Genomic DNA, 14,647 nt, shown 5'->3' on the forward strand with positions numbered 1-14,647 from the left:
AAGCTACTGACAAACAAGTTGATGGTACAGGGATTTCAACAGTCTCGATTGAAGTCAGCATTTCGCAAATTCTATGGTCGTTATAACGATCTAGTTCGTCAATACAACCTGGTATTGGGCCAAATGCTGTCTGACGTGTTTCATACCGATTGTTAAGCCGTTCTTGGCACACTGATTTGACTGCGGATAACTCCGTTTACCTGATCAGGATATGGGGCTCACGGCGGGTGTGACCGGTCAACAGGGGATGTTTACTCCTCCTAGGCACCTGATCCCACCTCTGGTGTGTTCAGGGGTCCGTGTTTGCCCAACTATCTATTTTGTATTGCTTGTAGGAGTTATGAGATTGATCACTGTTCGTTATCTTCACCTTGCATACATGTACCTGTTGTAGGTGCACGTGTACTGGAAGCTTTGCAACAAGCTAAAGCTACTAAAGTGTACTTTGTGATACCGTATAAGTAGAACATTTTAGCGAGGATTTAAGTTGGCATTATTTGAAACAGTTTTGAGGTAGCTAAAGTTAAATATCGCTAATATGTATTTCACATCGGAGGTAGTGACTGTCTTCCTAGGAATCATAAAGTCGCTAAAATTAGCTCTCGCAAAAATTGAAAACTATCACTAAATTTGTGTCTCGCTAAAATATCACTCATACGGTAGTTAGGGATGCGATTACGGCAATCTTAGGTGTTAAAGTCTGCTACAAGTTAGGGGCTAGTCAAACGCACTTACAAAATTTATATAATACCATCCCCAATAATGCAAAAGTCACTGACTCAACCAAACGAATTGCTGATCAAAATAAGGATCTGTTCCAGGGACTTGATGTTTACTAAGTGATCCGTCAGTTATATCACTGCTGGACTCGAACCCGCGATCTACAATTCAGTAGTGCATGTAGACGTACTAACCTATTGAGCTACTCAGCTAGGCAATTATATTTTAAAATGAAATGGCAAATATTGCTGATATTCATATTTTCATCCATGTTTAATTGATTGATTGTTTTACTGTTTTCCGCCACACTCAACAATTTTTTAGTTGGTGGAAGAAAGAACCCAGATACAATGTACCTGGGAAGAGACCACCGACCTTCCGAAGTAAACTGGGAAACCTTCTCACTTACCGGCGCGAGCGAGTTTCGAACCCGCGCCGACCAGAGGTGAGAGGCCGTGTGATTTTGAGCGCGATGCATTAACCACTCGGCCACGGAGGCCCCCATGATTAAAAAGGAAGTCAGTGACGATGTAGAGTACGTACCATCTTAAAACCGAATTAGTAGACCATACATGTACTTTGAGCATGTGCACTTGCTATATGTTTTTGGTACTAGACTAAAACATTGAGGTGGATCAAAATGGTTTTAAAGCTCTAAAGGAATCATAAACGGAGACTGCTCAAGAAATCATAGACTGCCCGAACAACTCTATTAAAGTATCTACGCCGACAAGACCGAAGAAACGCAGGCTGAACAAACTAGGTTTGGTTAAAATCAGTTTCCAATCACTTGAAGATAAAATTAGCGTCCTCCGTGAAAAGATGAAGCTCGGAACCACTCAAAACGTTAAGAGAATAGTAAGTAACACACTGATAAGATTATCGAACTAAATACATCTACTCGTTTGAATGAACTCCCCCATGGTAAACAGTTCAGAATTAAAGCAAATGGACCTATTGTCAAAGACACTTTCCGTGGGGATCCGGATTAGAATGGTCCTCAGTACCCCTTGCTTGTCGTAAGAGGCGACTAAATGGGGCGGTCCTTCGGATGAGACCTCAAAAACCGAGGTCCCGTGTCACAGCAGGTGTGGTACGATAAAGATTACTACCTGCTCAATGGCCATAAGCGCCGAGCATAGGCCTAAATTTTGTAGCCATTCACCGGCAATGGTGAAGTATCCACACGAGTGAAAAAATCCCGAGAGGGACGTTAAACAATATTCAATCAATCATCTATTGACGCAGACTATGGACACAGAACGAGACCCTGAAGATACTTAGGATTCAACCCGGTCAGTAGAACGGTCACTTAAACTTGGGCACATTGATGTTGGTGGATGGACGGTTAATAATCATGATTTGCGTGCATCTCTGATAAAAAGTGCGAATGCTGATATCATTAATGTTGATGAAACTCACCTACATGTAGGTAGTAAGGATGACTTGGAATTTTTAAGAAAAACGTGGATTTGAGTGGTATGAACACAATAGATATGTTACCCTGGGCCACAATAATGCGCCAAAACCATCTGGAGGTGTTTGAGTTTTTGTTTAAACAATCCGTATTTAATTCGTTTCATGTGCGTGTGCTTGATGTAGAACTTATGATGGAATACTCGGGCTTGAGTTACGTCACAAAGAATCAGAAAATCCGTTTTGCCTTGTTCACATGTTATTCCCACATGAGCACTCATCGTGGGGACAAGATGCAGGCTCTTTTCCCACACACTAACCCAGATTTATTTGAATTACGATATGGATAGTATACGTATAATATACACTTCTGTGAATGCAATCCTTTTGCGTACAAGACAACCAAACACAACTTTGGTGTAAGCCAGGCAAGCTTGTCGGGCAGCCGGCGTTTAATACTTTACAACTAATATACTACATACATGGTAACTGACTTGAACAAGTTTTATGCAAGTACTGAATTAAGTAAGAAAATGTCAAGACCCCCCCCCCCCCCCATCATTGACGTTAAAAACCGCCCAGGAAAAACCGTAGTTAAAATATTTGAAAAAACTATGGAAACCTGTGTCCGAACGCAAGTTTTAAGTAACGTCTAAGGCTGAATATCGGACCCTATTCATAATTAAATGTAATAAAAAAAATTGTGCTACGTGCACTTCGTGAGACTGGCTTAGAATGATCTTACTCATGATATCGACACTTTATATAGGCCTTCCTATGGTCACGGCTTGTATTACTACGCATAGGCATTCGACCACGTTCCTATCATACAACGCTTTCCCGCTATTCTTCGAAACGCAGAAAAACTACATTTTATTCCATGATTTTAATGCTAGAATCGGAAAGTCTAATGATTTCAACAGTGCATTCGATAATATTCGTAATAGAATGACAATAGGTGATGTGTGGAACAAACATGGGCAATCGTTTGTAGAATTGTTAAATGACAGTAAATTTTGTTCTTAAATGGTCGATTTGGAGATGAATGTACTCAATATACAGTCATATCTACGCGTGTTAAAGCAGTAGTGGACTATATCTATGTCCCACACGACGTCTTTGAACATTGTTCAGATTTCGTATTTAGTAACTGTAAAAATGTAATAGAAATCGAGAATCTTCAAGTTTATTTAGGACAATGCAGCAAAGTTCCTGACCATGCAGTTTTATTTTTTAATTACCAGTTTAGAGCCATTTCGGAATGGAATGACCCCCACCAACAGATTTCACTTATTCCCGCAAAGCGCTGTAATATATCCCAGTAGACTTTATCAAATCAGATTTAGTAAGATAGTATATATGTGATCTGATTAAAGCCATTGAGTTAAGCAGAGAAAACCAGAAGGAAATTGAGAGATCAACCTTTGCTCAATTCAGATGTGGTATTGAAACTGGTCGCTTCCGAAATGAGCCAATACATGACCGAATTTGTGTTGTTTGTACAATTTTGTGTGTCGAAGACGAAAAACACGTCCTTTCAATCTGATTAAAATCAGATCTTATGATCCGCTCATGTTGATCGCTATACCAGTATAGCGATCTACGTGAGCGGATCATAGGATCTGATTTTAAGCAGATTGACGTCCTCTTGGATTGATCTTTATATAAAATTTTGAGACTAAAATTCTTCTATATGTTTAATACAGAACAGTTTTAAATTATCAGTAATGAACATTTGTGTGTTAAATTGGTTAAAGACTATCCTTTACAAACAACCAGATTAGTTAATTCATCCTATCTGTTAGGAAAGATACATAATATCTATAAATAACAAAATGCATCTGAATGTAAATTCAAAATATAATTGATATCCATTCATTATCCTTACTGAGAATCTCATTGCATGCCTTGATATTTCAAATATGTAACGTGACTAACAGCTCCTATGGACTGGGTGCAAATTGTATGTATAAATAATGAACTTGTAATGATGCACATGTCACTATAATAAATAATTACTTACTTTTAAACGAATTTTGCTGTGAAATTAATTCACAGAGAAATCTGGACACAAGAATCTCTTATTTGCAAATAAAACACCTTTTTATCATTCCGGGCGGGAAAAATCACAAAAAAATAATTGAGAGCTTGTATCACTCTTTTGATGGTGAAATCATACTTCATAAGAGGTGTTTTAACGAGCCATTAAATTAAAATTTTAGTGTAATGAATACCTTAAAAATATACTTACAAATGTATAAATTTAAGCCAATATATTTAATGATTGTTTCAAGCGAATACATATTATCAGAGACAGGGGGTCGACAGGGGATGATTACCCCTCCTAGGCACCTGATCCCACCCCTGGTGTGTCCAGGGGTCCGTGTTTGCCCAACTATCTATTTTGTATTGCTTATAGGAGTTGAGATTGATCACTGTTCGTTATCTTCGCCTTTCACATGTGCGTAACATATAAATTGAAATGAAGGAAACACGTTTTTTTTAAACATCAATTTAAAAAAAATTTCAAACAGAAATTTAAATTTCATTTTTCAATTACACCAGCAAATGAAGAACACCGCAAGGAAGAGTTAAGGTTAAGGTAATAATTGAATTGTGTCGTTTATTCTTCTGAAGAATACTGCATATTTCAATAAACTATTGCATGTACATGTAGACTCAGCCCCATTGAGTTTCTATTGAGATTTAAATTTATTAAGCTGTAGTTGTTACATAAAATGAGTTTTAAAGCATGAATAAATGAAGTATCGAGCTAGGATTTTATCTACCTGTACTGTTTGAAAACAAACCATGTATTTACACCACCTACAGTGTTGTCTTCTCTTATTAAAGTTTAAAATAATTTATGATTTGAATTATGTTATTATTATCACAGGACAGCATGCACTAACACAAATACTAATTGTAAATCACAATTTTGCAACATCAATTTTCGACACCAAATTGAGAGCTAGATAAGTATTGCTTTAAGAGAAAGATAAGAGAGAAAATAGTTTCTTCCAATGGCAACATGGGCGAAAATAAAACGGGGGCAAATATTTCCCTGTGTACAGTATATGCTATTCAATGAATTACATGCAAAGGCAACAACTCTTCTAGATACATATTCGGTTCTGAACAAATTTTCTTCCATAGTCATAAGATATACATCATTATTTAAGATAATGTGTTCATATGTGCATATCATAGGAAAAGATTTCTACACCCATATCACAACCCATCCTCCGGTGTGGAAATGTACATGGGTTCTGTAGTTTAGAAATATTGTATGTTTAAAAATACCATTCTAATAAATCAAACTCATTTGCTCCCTTTGAACAAATTACAGTAATTAAATACCAGGTACTATAACTGTGAACATAAAACACAATATCACATGACATATTAACCTTGAGCTAACCCTGACACAAAAGCAGGAAACACAACACCAATGAGAAGAATCCATCCTTAAGGTATTACTTACATTTTCAAATGTTTTTACAGACTGGAGAAATAAAGTAGTGGATCAGAGTTTTAAACTGAAATACATTTACATATAAAATATACCCTGTCAAGTATAGATTTAATGCAAAATTACCAATCAACTCAAAACCACGCTATTACACATATCATATTTTCTTTAGCTTCATTTGAGTTGTTAATGCGTACATTGTAAGCACAGTATGATTGCAAGTTTTTCATAGCAATGATGGTATGTAAATCTATCCAAATACATATAACGATCTAGTTCGGCAATACAACCCATCACTGGGTCAAATGCTGTCTGACATGTTTCATATCGATTGTTAGGTACTTGTAATTTTTGAGTTATGAGGTTGATCACTGTTCGTTATCTTCACCTTTCATGCATCTTCAACAGTATAAATACTACAATAATTTCAAAGGAATATATTCTGGGTTTTTAAAAAAATATCCTATTGAATTTTTTTACTCATATTAAGACATCATCATCTAAATATCAAATGAAGTACTACAAATTCAGACCTATGCTTCATGGTCAAAACCGCAGCAGTGAGGGTTATTTAATGCACCAATATCTGCTGCAATGGGACCTCTAATTTTACGATCATAATTATGCGAAAGCCACACAATTTTTACTTCTAAATGCCAAGTGTTGGCAAAAAAGCAATCACTACATATATGTATGCTCTATCCCGTGGGGATGCGGGTTAGAATAGGTCCACAGGACCCCCTTGCTTGTCGTAAGAGGCGACTAAATGGGGCGGTCCTTCGGATGAGACCGCAAAAACCGAGGTCCCATGTCACAGCAGGTGTGGCACGATAAAGATCCCTCCCTGCTCAATGGCCATAAGCGCCTAGCATAGGCCTAAATTTCGCAGCCCTTCACCGGCAGTGGTGACGTCTCCATATGAGTGAAATATTCTCAATATTCAACAATATTCAATCAATCATATATGTATGCCCTACATTTGATACGGCCATGGCACAAGTGGAGCTCCAATTCATGACCTATTGATATGATTGCATCAATATTTAAAAAAAAAAATGGCAATATGTGAAAAACAATATAATTTAAAATATTAAAAGAATTCTTACGTACATACGTATTTCCATGTGCAATTATACCAATTTACATCAGATAATAAGTATTGTACAAAATTTCAAGATTATCCTTTAAGCCATATAAGAGAAGTGTTCACAAGCTATTTTACAATTTCCACCCCTAGTAGAGGCACTACATGTAGGAAAATAATTGGATCCTCTCGTCCCACCAATATGCACATCTAGGTACAAATGACAATGAAGCATTATGCAAAGTTTCAAGTCTATCAGATAAGCCACACAGGAGGAGAAATGTTCACAATATTTTGTGACAGACGGACTGACAAATGGACAGAAAGTACAAAAACAATATCTCCCCCCTGGAAGAGGGGAGACATGATTATAAAATGCGTACACAAATAGCTCTCGATTCAGTTGTGTTGGTTGTTGGGAAGGGACCATCTGTACTGGTGGATATGATGCCATTGAGTGATGAGATGGTCCTGCTGGTACTTCCTCAGATGTTGGATTTGCTTAAAAATTTCCTCTCGTTTCTATAATTTACAAAAAAATAATAATAACGGAAATCATAGTTTTGTGACATTCGCTACATAATACAAACAGGTGGCCCATGGGCCACATCGCTCATCTGAGTCACCTAAGCCCTGTCATTGTTCAGCTGTTATGATTTTTAAAAGATTTTGTTGTTATCAATCTTTATTATTATGAAAAATTTTCACCCTAAATAGTGGCCCCAAAGGATCACAACATAATTGAAAATGAATTCACATACACTAACACAGAGATGCCTCAACACCAATGTCACTAACATGATCTTGCTGTTCTGGATAAGACCAAGGTCACAAGGTCATTGATCATGGTATGATATGGATACCTTGCCATAAGGAATATGAAAGCTCTATCTTAAGTAGTTTAAGGTAGATCTATACTCAGCCTTAAATGGACTCAATCATGAACAAATTGCCTTTACAAGATAAATATACATTACAGAAATAGACAGACATTGAAAAATATATATGTTGACATGATATTTTCATTGTTATTGCTTCTCAAAAGTAAGAACCCCATCAACATTAAGGAAAATGCACTCCTCCTTCTTTATTTTTCTCATTAATTCTTATTTTCCCAAACAAATGTGCTGTAATAAGCAACAAAGACTGCATACCCTTTATTTAATGGTAAGTAATCATTTATTTTAATAAATTGGAATAAATATTTTCACAATGTATACTTTGTGAGCCCAAACATGTTAAAGGAAATACTGTAGGAAATACCATTTGACGTCAATATTGGTATTTTCCCTAATTTTTATGGACTAAACCTTGAATTAATTGTTTTTGATTTACAGATTATTTTCTTAGAATAAGGATTTGAGTAAGAAAATCATATGTTGACGTATTATTTTAGAAGCTATCAGCTCTATAACAAGTACACCCCCCCCCCCTTAAAATCTTGAAAAATTATACATTATCATAATTTCATAAGACATGTGAAGTTTGAGCATATTTACAACCTTGAATAATAATTTGAACTATGCTAAACTATAACTATTATAAGATACATTTGGTGTACAATTAAATTTTACATTTTATCTGAAAAAATATTCTAGAGAGGCTTTGCACAATGTAATTGTAAAACGAAAGTAACAAACAGAATTTTTATGATTTTGCTTATATGGTTAATGTATATGTGTAATGTGTGATATATCTTGTATCCTGAGGCAAAGTTTTATATGAATCTCTACAGGTCATGAATTATTTACATGTACATAAATTGGATATATGAACATGTACACGTACACCACTTACGCCGGTCTAAGTAGATGCAATCTCAACAAGGAACTAATAGATGTCGCCCCAAAAATTTTGAAAAAGGAGAGGATGAGGAAAAAATGACAAATTCATGACGGTCGGTGAAATAAAACAAATTATTTGCAGCTGATCTTTGAAGTTTGCGTCAATATCTGTAACATTGTAGCAGTGAACACAAATTCTACGATATATGTGGTCACCGAAGCAGCAAAATGTGAACTTTTCTTTTTTACCCGAGCGTACCATGTATTTGTTGATGATAATTTGGAACCTATTCTAACCCGGATACTCATAAAAGAAATATTATCATGATGCTCGTGGAAATCTGAATTGGTCTGACCTTCCCCTTTCCCATCTGTCTCCCCCACTTTCTGATGCCTAGTAAAACTTTTACATAAAGAGTCAATGTACACTGAATGCCTCACGGACATGTACTATGTAATTGACACACCCTCATCCACCAAAATGTTGTTTATTCTCCAACCGATTTTTTTCTAAAGCTATAATCATCTCTATCTTCCCCCTTTAAAAAACACACACCACAAAATCTCAACTTAAGATTTGACTGATAAGAAGATAAGAACACCCAGGAAGGAATTGATATCGGATATTCATATCTCATATCGCCATGTAAAAATCAAATGGATATCGTTAAAATATCACATTTCGGAAAACGGAAGCGTGGTTCCGCATTTACATTTGATTGTGGCGTAGGCCGAGTATAGATCTACTTTAAGAGATGATTAGATAGGTAAGATTTTTATTAAAAGCAGGTTAAACTTCCAGGCCAAGGTCTCAATGTTAATCTTAACAAAATAATGAGGCCTTGCCATAAGAAACCTATATACAAAATATGAAAGCCCTACTTTAGATAATTCAGAAGATAGGTCAGGTTTTTTTTTAAAAGTAGGTCAAACTCCAAGGTCAAACATCATTATGTACAATATCTTGCCATAAGGAATCTATACACAGAATATGAACCCCCATCTAAAATAGTTCCGAATATAGTTAATAGGTTATGTTTTCTTAAAGGATGTCAAACTCAGAGTTCAATGTCACACTGGCAAACATCATGATATTAAATGAAAGGTCTTGCCACAAGAAACATATATACAAGATATATATTCAGGATATATTTTATAGGTCAGGTTTTTATAAAAAGTAGGTCATGGCCCTTCATTTGATCAAACTTGAATCTCCTTCACCAATGGATGATGTGTACATAGTTTGACTGATATTAGCCCAGTGGTTCTGGAGAAAAAGATGAAAATGTAAAATGTTTACAGACAAATGACAGACAACCGGTGATCAGACTAGCTCACTTGAGCTAAAAATATATCTTTAAAGACGTTTCAGCGTATATTTATCTTTCATTAATAAAAACTTCTTACTCTGCCCTTTTTCTTTTCAGTGGAATGAAATATGGGCTGTAAGATGTTAGCCCTATTTGCATTCCTAGCCATTTTACGTTGATCTTCAGCTTTCCAGAAATGTCATTTTTGGAGTTTCATGCAGGCTTTGTTTCCTGAAATTAAACTTTAAAGGAAAAACATGTTTAGAATTTCTGACTTTAAACTACATGTACAGTATGTATTTGGAATAAGTAAATACTAGTGATGTTCAAGTGACATTACATGGAACGAGTGTAGGATTTTATATACTTACATGTATATTGCATGCGTCATGGAAGGATGGTTGTACAGGACAGGCTGCTGATTTCACAATGGCCATTACTTGGTATTTCGAGTTGCACTCCCTTTCATCTGAATTACATCCCCCCCCCCCATCTGTCTGAATATTTTGATACATATATGAAAATGCCTCGAAAATCTTGTATATAGTGGATTTGTGTTAATACCATGACTTTGACTTTCAGTTCTTATAGAATCTAATTTGGGTAGATCTATGTTTTCTCTGTCACAGATTCAAAATGACCACCTGCTCATCACCACAAAATAATTGCTGAGGTTATTCACATTTCATATGACGTAATAGTGACTAAATGCAGAATAAAAAGGACATGGAATAACTCGAAATTGTTCCCCTATTCAGTCCCATGGGGATCCGGGTTAGAATAGTTCCTCACTCAGTACTCCCTGCTTGTCGTAAGAGGCGACTAAATAGGGCGGTCCTTCGGATGAGACCGCAAAAACCGAGACCCCGTGTCACAGCAGGTGTAGCACGATAAATATCCCTCCTAGACCTAAATTTTGTAGCCCTTCACCGGCAATGACGACGTCGTCATAGGAGTGAAAAATTCTAGAGCGGGGCGATCAACAATTATTCATTCTCCAATCTGTAGAAATCAGTAATGACTTCAAATGCACTGCCTGCAATAATGACCACCGGTGGACCGATTCACATATATTGAACAGTCATTATTGATGAGCGCTGAAATTTGACCGCTAACGAACTGATTAAAAATAACATTGTAAAAGCAATGATTATGTCGAATGAATCAAACAGACTTCTGACAGACAAGTTCTTATGCAGATATACGTCATAATGTTGTGCACAATTGCGTCATGTCCGGATCTCTAATGTAAACAACTACGTTGGAGTTTGTAATAACGAAGGTAAGACTTTTATCAGACGTAAAATTATACAATTTTTTGTAATAAAACCAATTTTCTATTCCAAAGACAACAAGATCATTTGAATTATCTTTTGAACATAAACTTCGGTGCACAAAGGACAACCCCAAGCCCAGGTACTACTCGACAATGTAATGATAAACACAAGACTGTCAAGAGTGTAGAAATCTTCGTCAAAATTCGTATTACAAATGTAGGATATATAATATCAGTTTGTGTTTATTTCGATGTCGGTATGATAGAATAATTAATCACCCGTGATCAGTTCGACATAATCATTGAAAATGGGAATCCTCAAGAAGAGAAGATTTTGAAAAAGATAGATTCACATCAAATATATAGAGAAAATTTTCTTTGGGAACTTACTTATCAAGTTATGGCCAATTTATGTAAGGTTAAATTAATAAAGTGACGCAAATTTTAAGAGTTTTGTGGAAAAATGTAAGTTCTCCCAAAAATAATTCAATGAATCCAAAGATTTTGTCATGTATTTCTCCGAGAGTGAAAGAAAGTATTGGTTCTTTTATCGTTTACATTTCTTTTTAAACAAAAGACCACGATTTACCTTAAATTTGAAAATTTATGGGGGGGGGGGGGGGGGGGACGCCGGCTGTTGATATGATGTCACGTCGTGTCACGAGTGGACCCAGCCTCGGGTTTTCATTTTTTCATGTTGACCTGATGATGGGTGATTAATATTGTATAATAATGGATTTCATGCTAGTGGAGATTATTATTCATTACTGGTACGAGTGCTGACAGACATACATGTATTATTTGTAATCATGGTAATGGACTTTGTTAATAACCTCGACTAGTATGGAATCTGAACAAAATATGTCAGAAACCACAAGGGCTGGTAGGCCAGTTAAACACCGCAGAGAAATGTCATTTTATATGTCAGTGGTTACTGAATGAAAGTCAATGTCATTAGGATGTGATATTGTGAGTGAGTGTAATGACGTGAGTACCAGAGTGGTTTTGTGAAATATATGAACAATTTATACAATTCAAAAATGGTTGGTAGTTTTTCATTTCCAACCATAGGCTGGGTTTTTTTTTAGGGTCTGTAGGGGCCCCATTCCCAATGCTAAAAACAAGTATTTCTCCCAATTTTTCAGTTTTTGCTTTAAAATTCCCAAACGATGGGGAAAAAATCAAACCTGGTTACACTTAATTGTTTATAAATCATCAAAAGCCCACAGATTACAATTTTTGCTTCAAAATTGTTAAGTAAACCTACTATATATTATATATCTCCAAATTGTCTTCTTTAAAAATCACAGTGTCCGGTATTAAAAGAAATAGAATAAACAGTACACAAAGTTAAAATTAAATGTAACGCAGGCCCGTACCGAGGGGGGGGGGGTGCGGGACGTGCAACCCCCCCCCCCCCCCCCCCCCTGTGAAAACCATTAAGCACCATTAAAGTCGGCTGTGTAAATCATCAAGCACTATTAAAGTCAAATATTTTCTAAAATCCCTAGCTTTTACTTTCACAGTAAGGAATATGCACCCCCCATTGAAAAAGTCTGGGTACGGGCCTGTAACGCCTGAGGATTATAAAATGAAAGCGCTTGCGTTAAAATTTTAACTTTGTGTACTGTTTATTCTATTTCTTTTAATATATATATAAAGCACAAACAAACAATTATAACACCCAACCTTACGTTTACCCCTAGGATCTAAACGATACATGTGAAAATCAATTAATTAATATATAAAGCACTAAATAATCACAACTAGGTACTGAAAATTTTCGCCCCAGCCCGGGGTCGAACCAGCGACGTACGGCACCCACCGCCTAGCAAGATTGTCAAACCAGTCCACTCGGCCACAACGACTTCCCTAGAAAGGAAGCTTTGTTATGTTCATAAAGCGCTACTTAATAGGTTTGACACTCTTGCTAGGCGGTGGGTGCCGTACGTCGCTGGTTCGACCCCGGGCTGGGGCGAAAATTTTCAGTACCTAGTTGTGATTATTTAGTGCTTTATATATTAATTAATTGATTTTCACATGTATCGTTTAGATCCTAGGGGTAAACGTAAGGTTGGGTGTTATAATTGTTTGTTTGTGCTTTATATTAAATATTCTATACAATTGCATCGAGAGATCCACTCTCCTTATAAAATATCTTAAACACTGAATGACACAGCGACTGTGTGGGATTGCATCAGTGTGTATAAGTAGCGCTTTAGAAGTCGTTGTGGCCGAGTGGACTTACGCACTGGTTTGACAATCTTGCTAGGCGGTGGGTGCCGTACGTCGCTGGTTCGACCCCGGGCTGGGGCGAAAATTTTCAGTACTTAGTTGTGATTATTTAGTGCTTTATATATATATATATATTGCCAAGGTACATGCTATAAATTTTATATGTATTATTGTCACACACCTGTGTGTGACTTTGAGTAAGATTTCGGTGTAAATCTTTTTGAACGTTGAAACATCTAAACACCCTTCTGACTTCAAACAGTTGAATGCAAGTACAATGTATTGATGGCTAAAATCCGGGTGTTGCTAAAACGCGGAATGGAAAACGGAAAACACTGCATGCAATAATGTTATGAGGAAGACATTTTATAAAATAAAAAGCTTATTGTGAACAGGGAAAGCAGAAATTACAGAGAAAACGGGAAGTGATCTTCAGAATCCACCGCTTCATTTACTTTATACTAATACATGTGTATTTTAAATTAAAACTATTATAACTTGCATGTACTATGAAAAATATCAAGCAAGCGGCTGTGGGTACTACCCCTTTTTCTCTGGCTTTAACATTTTCTGACCCCCCCCCCCCCCCCAATTATATCATATATAAAAGTAAAATATATTAAAAAAGACTTTAATCCCATTCACCACCCCTCCCTTCCAAAAACAATTATGGAAAAGAAAAAAAAATCACACTCATTCTCGCTTTTATTCTCTCTCTCCTCTCTCTCTCTCTCTCTCTCTCTCTCTCTCTCTCTCTCTCTCTCTCCAAGAACATTTCAGCAACGTGCAAGTTTGAAAAGTTAGCAGGTTCATGAGTTAATCAATATTGAATTAAAATCGAGGTTTTGTCGATTAGAAATATCTTTTCATTAAAAATTTGTATACAAAAGTCATTAAATTAATATTAGCTCTAAATTTGAAATTTTTATTTTGTTCTCAAAATGTGCCATTATACTATTTTTGTATGTAACTTTAACCATAGCCATTGGTCCAATAAAAAAAAATCAAAATAAAGACTTCGGTTCTGTTGAATATATAGCATTATACAGAAATCAATTTTTGTACGGGAAGACAATGCAATTTTGCTTTATCCAGAGCCTCTGGATTGATTTTCTAACACAAATATTGATAACAAAAGTTTGTAAACCTTTTTTTTTCTATCATTGACAAATTACAATTTTGCACCAAAAAAGAGAGCTAATATTGCTTTAAGAATTCTGATTTTTCTGGACTATTGTCAGGACGCGCGAGTTTGCTCTAATTAACCCATCCCAATCACCCTACGGTCGTGTGATCCAGTTTATCCCCACCCCTCAAAATGTACCCGCTCAGTGAATTCCACATGAATAG

The 14,647-nt window shown here is 36.1% G+C and overlaps 1 long non-coding RNA gene across 1 annotated transcript; it reads right to left on the reverse strand.

Moving 5' to 3' along the window:
• Window positions 1–6,538: 6,538 nt before the first annotated feature.
• LOC130055222 (uncharacterized) lies at window positions 6,539–10,240 on the reverse strand. The gene is made up of 3 exons (XR_008803509.1): window positions 10,158–10,240; window positions 9,884–10,028; window positions 6,539–7,214 (listed from the first exon to the last, which is right to left on the reverse strand). It is a non-coding gene; the product is annotated as an uncharacterized LOC130055222 (long non-coding RNA).
• Between the last annotated feature and the right edge of the window lie 4,407 nt (window positions 10,241–14,647).

The sequence above is a fragment of the Ostrea edulis genome, chromosome 5, assembly GCF_947568905.1.
Source record: "Ostrea edulis chromosome 5, xbOstEdul1.1, whole genome shotgun sequence".
NCBI lineage: Eukaryota > Metazoa > Mollusca > Bivalvia > Ostreida > Ostreidae > Ostrea > Ostrea edulis.